Genomic DNA, 9608 nt, shown 5'->3' on the forward strand with positions numbered 1-9608 from the left:
TTCTTCTCTCAGTCTGGAAAAGATATGAGCCCATCCCTTTTTATCTTGAACCCCACAAGGCATAGCAGTGACTCCCAAATCATCTTCTCCCAGGGACGGATATCGGCAGGTAGATAAACCGCTCTTATCTAAATGCTTAAGTATCCACCATTGGACTAAGAGGTTGCAACCCTGGAAAGAATAATAATAGTTGCGGCACTCTCATAAAGCTCAGCATATATCTGATAGGATAATAGGGGTGATGTCAAAATATTTGGTAAGCCCATTCGTCGTAACTCCTCTAAGAGCAGCATGGGCAACAAAGATAACGCGGGTGTCAATAGCTAGGGAAGCATTTTGTGGAATGGTTCCCAATAGGCAGGTGATAAAGGCTAGTGTTTGGTTGGCTTCCCAGGATTGGGGTGAGGAAAACTCAAGGATATGGTTCTCGTACCCCTGTTTGGATGAATACCTCCCATACAACTTTCTAAAGGCTATAGTGGGTCCCTGTACCCAATCAGCTTTGTTAACAGCAAACATGTCTTTGATTTCTTTTGGAGTAGGTTTGTGAGGGATAAGGATATTTTGAGCTAATTTCCTTTTGGATCTGTTAGCACTTCATACGCTTTCCAAGACATCTCTAATCTCTTCTAAACTGAGAGTCATCTCTATCTCTCCAAATCTGAACACCATTCTGTCATTGTCCCAATAACCAATAATAATCTCCAGCAAACCCGGATCCCAGTCATATCCAGTAGCGAAGGTAGGCGCCCTATATAACCCTTTATCTCTTTCTTCTGATCATTAGTCAAACATTCCCACCATATCACTAAACCTGGTGGTGGGCCCACAACCATATCAAACTGCACATCAAGAGACTTCTTCAAGACAAAACACTGTTAGTTCCACCCCCCCTGTTATACCCTATTTTAACCGAAGTCAAAATAGTTTATAACATTCCAGTAATTCCGGGGTTAATTAAATTTAGGAGTCGCCACCTAATTATTTACAGTGAATTAGGGCACCTAAAGTTTATTAAAGTTATTTATCTAAAGTTGACTCTATTTTAAAGTCTACGAAACCAAAAGATTCTAGGTATGGGTTCAACTAACCTAAAGGGAATGTATTAGGCATCCTCTAAATTCCATTAATAATGGTTAATCTGACCGGACTTACGTTAATTTAAGGGCTATATCAAAACGAATTTGTTAATATCCAACTAGTTTAAAATAGCGATCAAACGTTTTTAAGAAATGGATAGAATGACACTGGACATTGAAACGTAAAAAATAGTGGGTCTGGCCAAATCCAATTTATATCAAAACTTGAAGAAAGACACGTTTTAGACAAAAGTATTAGAATGCATTTAGACTTGAGGGAAGTTTCATACTTTCAAGCTTACGGCCCCTTTTGTCGTACGAAAACAGTGTGTATTTGATAAACCTGGGCTAACAGAAGTGATGCTTTTAACATAGATCATTTTAAAATTAACCATTCCTATCCAAATTAGATATAGCTTTAAAAGTCCCTTATCTGATATTGTGTTCCTCGCGATAGAATAAGTAAATAACTTGTAGACTATGAGTGATGATCCTATGTGACAACAACTTAATTAATAACTAGATATTTTCTAGTTGTCTAGGTCAAAGATCTTAACTCCAAAAGGTTTCAAACTTCAAACCAACCACAAAAAAAGACACCAACAAATCAGTATTTTATGTTAGCAACCGAAGGTTAGCAAGTGTAATGTTATGAATAGATAGCTAAAAGAAAAGCGCAGCCAAATATTTATCGCTCCCTGCTCAGATTGTCAGTCTTGTTCAAACGAGTTTCGAGGAAGAGCGAGACATATAAAAGAGGATGTGGATGCACGTTTCAGGCCCTTGCGAGGTGACGTTGAGTCTTAAAGTAAGACTCTTCGATTCCGGTATGTCATGCAAAAGAAAAGAAAAGAAAAAGGATTAGAGCACGGCATAATTTTATAAGATACGCGAACATACATGGAAAACTCAAAGAGAATTATCATATGCAAAGGAAATATTCAGCCCACAACAAAGCTAAATTAGTACTTCAGTTCACTTGTTTACAGAAGCCATCAGACAGAACACAAGTCATTCTATGCAATCGTGAATATAGGGGACAACATCCACCAGATCCCTTACATACTTGGGAATAAAGAAACAGCAAAAACGTCTTCACAGAAGACCAAAAGATTTCGCATAATAACCCTCCATTGTATAATTAAAAAGTCTTTTGATAATTCAAATAGTACTCTATTATTGCAACAGTGAGGAGGATGATAACGGCATATCATACAAATGAGTTGATTAATGCTAATCCATACTTAATATGATCAGTTTGTGACATGTAGTTGATTAAGTAAAAAAAATATGAACGGAACACTGTTGAGCTTCAAACAACCCAGTTCTTTTTTTTTTTTTAAAAAGGAGTGAAAATAGGCTTAAGACTGGATTTGAAGAAATCCAAACAGCGAGTTGGATACTTTCTAGTTTGGAACCAGTTAATAATCCCGCAGGCTAACTATGTCTTAATTCTTTTCCTGTTTTAGTCTAACAAGCTCATTATATAATTTTAACATGTTAAGGATATTAGTGATGCCAAACATATTTAGGCAGATGGTGAAAACAAGAGAAAAGACACAATGATTTAAAGCCACCTCTTCCTCTATCCAGCATAAACAGAACAGTAAATCTTTGACACAAATGTACATTCCACAAACACCAACTTATGACTTCAATTAAGAGAGTAAAACAACATTCTGATTCAATTCGGTGGGCATACACAGTTCTGGGCAGATATATTTTAACAGAATGAATCAAACAGATCTTCCCTTTTTAAGTTAGGCATATGGTCGTTCATGTTTGAACAAAGGGACAGGACTCAAATTATCCTAAACACATAAGCTATATAATTCTGGTGGTAACAGCAACTCATGGAACACACATTCTTTATCCCGACAATTTGACAATATGAGCCCGTTCCGACACCACTTATACTAACAAACAAGGTACTGTTTGATCATATAATAAAAAAAATGTTTTTATCAATTTCTTCTCTAGCAACTTTAGCCTAATCGTATTTTAGTCAAAAACACTGGATTGGTATCATAAACTGAATAACGTCGATCGTATAAATCAAGCTACTAGATACAACTCATATTTTATGTCTAAACGTCATCAACAAACAGACAACAAACATTCCAAATTCATAGTAATTAACATGTAAAAATCTGAAGAGAATCCAACAGCCTCAAACACATAATAGAACGCGAACACATCGGAAACTTAGATCCAAAATAAAGAGAATGCACTGACCTTTTGTTGGTGCAGTGAACTGGGCATCGAGGCCTCGAATCTACACTCGACGAATTCTAACAGAATGGAATTCAAACAAATTTAGATTTAGAACAACGAAAAAATAGAAAAATGTTGAGTGTCGTCCGCAAAATCCGTTCCCTTTCTTGAGACTTTTCAAGATGTATTTATAGGATGATTTGTAGGTTTTTTGGGTTCGAAATTGGGCGGGATTTCTAGTGATCCGTTTGAAATCGAATCAAATCTTTAAAGTTGATCTTTTTTCAGATTTCGAAAGTTGTTTTGGCTGTTTGTATTTGACCAGATCGTATATAAAAATGGCAAGGTGAAACCTGCCATGGCTGAAAACAAAGATGGTTTCTTGTTTGGAAGAGGAAAGAGGAAAGGGTTTGCACGAAAATGAAGGGGCAAGGATCTGCTATGGTGAAAGTTGGTCAAGGTTTTGCTAAAAAAGGGGTGAGAGAAGGTGGAGAGAGGGACGAATGAGGGAGTGCGGCGGCGTGTGTTGAAGCTATTAGGCTTTTTGTTCATTAGGTTTAGGGGGTTATAAATGTAGGGATTGGGCCGGTCGGGTCGGGTATGGTTGGGTCTCGCCCGGAGGGCTGAAAGTTTGAGTTGTTGGGCTGGTCTGTTGGGTTGTAATGGGCTGGTCGGTTTAGTGGACTGATTTGTTTGGGCCATTTATTTGGCTGAAATTCCTCCTCCATATTAATTATTTTAGATTTCTAATTTAATAACTAGTACAAAATATATTATGTGAAGACAAATAGTAATTAGTGTGTATAAAGTAAAAAATTAATTTAACGAGTACAGATCGTAAAATGAAACGATGACGAACCATTTAAAATTTGTGATAAAGTAATGAAAGTTACGATAGTAATAATAATATAAAAAAAATAGTAGTGAAACCAAAGTGTTTAACTCGTAAATAAAAAATAGGAATAAAGGAGGGACGAAATTGGGTGTCAACAGATGCCCTTCTTCGACCGGAGACGATGTAAGAGCTTTCGGGCGAAGAAGTTGACGTAGTAGCCAATTTTGTTCTGACCAACAAATATGGACTTGGAAGAACTTGAGAAAATACGCGTTAGGAGAAATGGTGGAAAACATTACGGGATGGAAGGAATCATGGCCGAACCACAGTTTTGAGTTGTCTACATATCTCGGGTTTCATGAGAATCAAAATGAAAGAAGTGGGTCGATACCGATGCTACGCTTTTTGCCCCAGTGTCGAATGATGGTTAGACCGGATATAGAAAGGAACACCAGATTGTGACAAGAGTTGATTGAATAGAGTTTTAACGGTGGTATGAAAGAAAAAATTAACCTATGTATCACGTATTCGTGGACATAGGCGGAATTGAGTTCGAGAGTAGATCCGTGACCTTTGCTTGTGAGTTTGATATTCCTCTTCAGCAAATTTTCCCCAGTTCACTGCGTAAGATAAAGTTCCACGTTGCGCTGCGTCTCTGTATGTAGGTTGTTCTTTCTGTCAAAACTGAAATTCATGTCAAAATTAGTAATAAAGTCTGGGTAAAGTTGAAAATGTAAACCTTATAAAGAATGTAAAAATGATAATAAATATGAGTGTGAAAGTGAGGATGAATCCGTGTGGCTTATTGTGAGGTCGTGTGTCCAAATGTTGTCTCTGGTTGTCTTCAGGGACTTGAATGAATATGTGATGTGTATACCGAGGATGTAATAATATCTCCGGTTGTATTTGGAGACTTTAATGATAATAGTGAGGCCTCCGGCTGTCTTCCGAGACTTGATGATAAATGATGTCTGTAGAATTTAAGGTAAAGTCGTTAAAGTAGGTAAAGTGGATGATAAAGTAAAGTAATAAAATAGAGAGTAAGGTAAAAGTGTAGCCATTTGGTTTATGCCGATGAGGCTGTATAGCCATGTAATGTCTCCGGTCGTTTCGGGGACTCGACGATATCTGTGAAATTAAGGTAAAGTTATTAAAGTGAATGATACGGTAATTGATGAAGCAGAAAGTGAAATAAGAGTGCAGCCGTCTGGCTTATGAAAATGAGGCTGTATAGCCATATGATATCTCCAGTTGTCTTCGGAGACATTGATGCAGATTCCCGTAAAGTCCGGGGTGAAATCGTTAAAATAGATAAAGTGAATGATGTCTCCGGTTGTCTGCGGAGACTTGATGCAAATTCCCGTAAAGTTTGAGTAAAGTGGTTAAAGTAGGTAAGGTGAATGATAAAGTAGATTCCTGTAAAGTTCAAGGTAAAGTTGTTTAAAGTAGGCAAAGTGAATGATAAAGTAGATTCCTGTAAAGTTTAGGGTAAAGTTGTTTAAAGTAGGTAAAGTGAATGATGTCTCCGGTTGTCTTCGGAGACTTGATGAAAATTCCCGTAAAGTCCAGGTTAGAGTAGGTAAAATAAATGATGTCTCCGGTTGTCTTCGGAGACTTGATGAAAATTCTCGTAAAGTCCGGGTTAAAGTAGGTAAGGTAAGTGATGTCTCCGGTTGTCTTCGGAGACTTGATGAAAATTCCCGTAAAGTCCGGGGTAAAGTCGTTAAAGTAAAATGAATGATGTCTCCGGTTGTCTTCAGAGATTTAATGAAAATTCCCGTAAAGTCCGGGGTAAAGTCGTTAAAGTAGGTAAAGTATATGATGTCTCCGGTTGTCCTCGGAGACTCGATGAAAAATTCCCGTAAAGTCCGGGGTAAAGTCGTTAAAGTAAATTATTATAATGTAGATTCCTGTAAATTTTAGGATAAGGTCATTAAAATTGGTAAAGTAAATGATAAAGTAGAGAGGGGAAAGTAATAGTGTGGCCGTTTGGCTACTGATGTTGATGAGATCGTGATAAGCCCAATTAATGACGTCTTCGATGTAATCCTGATTTAATTCGTCTTCGATCGCGACAACCTGCAAAAACAGGTGTACGTGTTAATAAAATCATAAAGTTATTGCGATAAAAAATGAAACTAAAGGTAAAGTTGGAAATAAAGCCGTTTGGCTTTAAGGCGAGGCCATAATGAGCCAAATGATGCTTTTCGGCCATGATTGATAGACTTGACTGTTGGTTTAGCGGTCTTTTAATTCCTGCACTCAAAGAAAAATTCTTAGTTTGGGAGGGGGAAGTTGATTCGTGTTGACTCGAAGCTTGATGTTGTCGGCGCTCCATTTGTCTTGTTTGTTTGGATCTCGTGATCTCCGTTCAAGCCTCGGTAGATGAATAGTAGTGAAACAATTGAAAGAAAGTGTTTCATTTGAAAGGTATATATATATATATAAGGAAATATATATACGTAAGTATATGTATATAAAGAAGGATATATATGTAAATATATGTATGTAAGTTGTAAAATATTTCTGCCAACTTCAGATTGTGACACTTCTGAAACAATTGAAAGGTCATTTGTCTAAAATACTTCCTGTCTGATAGCCTTAATCTTGTCAATGTCTAACTTTGCTCTTGTCTAATCTTTCAAGATATGCCCCAGTTTTAGACTCAGAAGGGTATACTAAACTTATGCTGTGGTGTGACCGAACCTTGTATAGGTTGCCTACGTATCCCTCCAAAGGAATCAGGTCAGAACGTAGTTCGTAAGGTACATAGAAATGGTTTGAAAGGGACCGAATACGATGTGGATTGCCTACGTATCCCACCAAGGGAATCAGGTCAGCGTAGTTCTGTTGTGTAAAGGCTAAAAGGTTTGTTGGATTTCTACCTAAATATGACTGACCCGTATTTTGATAGTCTATGAATCCCACCGAGGGAATCAGGCCATGTGTAGTTCTCCTTACATAAGGATTTTTTGTTATAATGCAACCGAACCCTATGTGGGCTGCCTACGTATCCTGCCGCGGGAATCAGGTCAGCGTAGTTCGTATGTGTATTAAAGTAAAGGTTGCAAACTAGGCTGTCTAACCTAATGTCGTCCTTTAATTTCTTCTTGAATTGCTAGCTTTCAGGTTTATGTCATCACCTATCGGCTATTTCGATTTCTTCCTAGTGGAATCTTGTCTTTTCCTCTAATTTCTTTGTTATTCATTTTGTGTCGCAATCATAAAGTTGGCAGATTTGATAAATAAAGCAGAAAATAACAATAATAGACAATTAAGGAAAATCAGAAATGCATTAATAGATTTTGCAGTTTAAGCTTCCAAAAGATGAGGCAAAGCAACAAAAGTTTTGGGGCACGATTTAAGCCTCAATTTTAAAATCATGCTATCTAAAAAAAAAAAAGTTCACTACAGTTCAATCTACCAAGACTCTCGGCGAACCAGGGACGGAGTACAAGTCCAATTCTTGAGAGTTTCTCCTAGTTCGGCAGCCTAGATGGTCGGTGTCTTGGTGGTTTGAGTAGTTGTAGTGGCAATCTTCATTGGTGTTTGTTTTTGGATTGTTCCCACGGGAGCAGCAAAAGTTGATGACATGCCCTTTTCAATTGGCATAATGGCTCTTTTCGAATCCCTATCCTCTTCAACAGTTACCATGTTCACGTTGGCATTTTTGTGAGTAGGTAGAGGGTTGTCCACATTGGGCCGAGCTCCAGTGAGCTGGATCGCTCCTTCCTTAATCAAGGCTTCAATTTTGTTTTTGAGGCCATAGCAATCCTCAGTGTCATGCCCAGCAACTCCAGAATGGTATGCACAACGCTTGGAACCATCAAACCATCTTGGAATAGGATCGGGAATTTTCCCTTCAATCGGTTGTACCACGCCTGCGACTTTTAGTCTTTCGAACAATTGAGCCAAAGGTTCAGCGAACCGAGTGTAATTACGGGTGTTTTTGATGTCGGGGGTTGGACGGGCTTTAGGTGTGGTATGTGGTCGATTTTGGTAAGTGGGAGCTTGAACAGATTGGTATAGACGTGGGTTTTGATAGTGAGGTGCTCGAGGTTGGTAGTAATTTGCTTGGGCGTTGTAGACAGGGTAAGGAGTTAGTAGAGCTTGGTAGGGTTCAGTGTAGTGGTAAGGGTAGAAAGGCTGTTGTGGATGGTTAAAGTATGTAACGGCTTGTCTTGGCTTATGTCCTTGGACATTCATGACTGCAGCGACGTCTTCTTTCTTCTTTTTGGTCCCACTGATAGAACCAGATTGAATAGCCTTGTTTACTGCTTGCAAAGCAGTAAGATCCTGATTTTTTCCTGATTTGATGCCTTCTTCTAAGGCTTCTCCCATTCGGACAACTTCTGTGAATTTCTGTCCCATCATACCTATCATTTTCTCATAAAATATGCCAGCTTGGCATTCAATGAAAGTAGCAGTCATTTCTCTGTCATTCATCGGGGGTTGAACCCTGGCTGCTTCTGACCTCCAACGCAGCGCATATTCACGGAACGACTCAGTTGACTTCTTAGTTAACTTGATCATGTAGAATCTATCCGGTGTGATATCGGTGTTAAAACTGAATCTGTCCATAAAGTCTTGTGCCATATCACTCCAACCACGCCATTTGCGGACGTCCTGTTGTGTATACCAAGTGAGAGCTTCACCAGATAAGCTTCTTATGAATAGCTTCATCCTGATATTCTGGTCTCTACCTACTCCGACTAGTTTGTCACAATAAGCCCTTAAGTGTGTATGAGGGTCGCCTGTTCCATTAAATGTATCAAATTTCGGCGGCTTGTAGCCTACGGGTAAATCAACGTCAGGCTGGACACACAGATCCTCATATTCTACACTTTTGCTCCCCCTAGCAACTTGAAGGTTTCTCATTGCTTCTTTGAGACTGTGGATCTCTTTTAACAACATATCATCCGCCCTCGCTTTTACCTCCTTTTCCATTTCCTCATATTGATCCATCTCGGGCTGGAACCTGACCGTTACTGGATTGGTAAAGGCTTGTGTTTCTGCTGCAAATACCGGAGGAACATATTGTGCGTTGGGAGTGACAAAATGTGCCCCTTGTAAATGCTGGGTTGGATAAGTTTGGATGGTGGGAGTGTTTTGAAATGGAGGTGGTGTGCTATAGGTGGTATTTGTAGGTAGTTGGTTTGGTGGGTTTAGAGGAGTAGTTGTAGGTGGTGGATTAGCATTGGTGGGTAAAGTAATGTAAGGAGTATGAACTAGTGATTGATTTGGTGGGTTGACGGGTGGTGGATTAGGAGTAGCGTAGGTAGTGTAGGTGGGTGGTTGACTTTGTGGAGGGGTATAGACGTATGATGGATTTGGTGGATTTGCGAGGGTGATTGGAGGAAAGTTGTTGTTGGTGGGTGCATTATTTTGTGGAGGAAAGTGTTCAGGAACTGGAGATTCAAGTGATGGAAAACGAGGTGGGTTTGGTGCGACAATTCTGGGTTCAGGAGGTGGAATTTTGA

The sequence above is a fragment of the Lycium barbarum genome, chromosome 11 (genome assembly GCF_019175385.1).
Source record: "Lycium barbarum isolate Lr01 chromosome 11, ASM1917538v2, whole genome shotgun sequence".
Classification (NCBI taxonomy): Eukaryota; Viridiplantae; Streptophyta; class Magnoliopsida; order Solanales; family Solanaceae; genus Lycium; species Lycium barbarum.